This window comes from Bison bison, unplaced genomic scaffold, assembly GCF_000754665.1.
Source record: "Bison bison bison isolate TAMUID 2011002044 unplaced genomic scaffold, Bison_UMD1.0 scf7180017862966, whole genome shotgun sequence".
Classification (NCBI taxonomy): Eukaryota; Metazoa; Chordata; class Mammalia; order Artiodactyla; family Bovidae; genus Bison; species Bison bison.
In genome coordinates, this window is record NW_011493538.1 from 56,251 (window position 1) to 56,767 (window position 517).

The following is a 517-nucleotide window of genomic DNA, read 5'->3' on the forward strand; positions in this document are numbered from 1 at the left end:
TCGGAGCAGATATGCCTTCAAGATCACATCTCACTCTCTCCCAAGAGCAGTCATCCTGGATTCATTTCTAATCAGTAAATTCTCTGAAGTCCAAACAATCTTAGTAATTTCGGAACTTGGACAAAATCATAACAGGTGCTATGGATTCAGCATCTGTTTGTGACACGTAATTTTCTGTGACTCTAAAATATCATCAACCTCTCATGTCAGCTTCTTAGGTGGAAATTCCCCAGATTATAGATAAGGAAATAAAGGTTAAAAGTTTATTTCCTGTCAAGAGAGAAATACTCAAGAAGCACATGTAAACTTAGGTATTCAGATATTAAATGACCAGATCCAACATCTGACCACCTTTCATCAGACCTGAGGTGGGAAGGAAGAATCCTAATGGGAAAATCTAAAATACCTACACCTGACTGTAACACTGGCCCACAGTCTTGATACTCACCAGAGTGGTCCACAGAACAGGACCTGACCTGCAACATCAATAACGTCTGGGAACTTTAAATTTAAATTA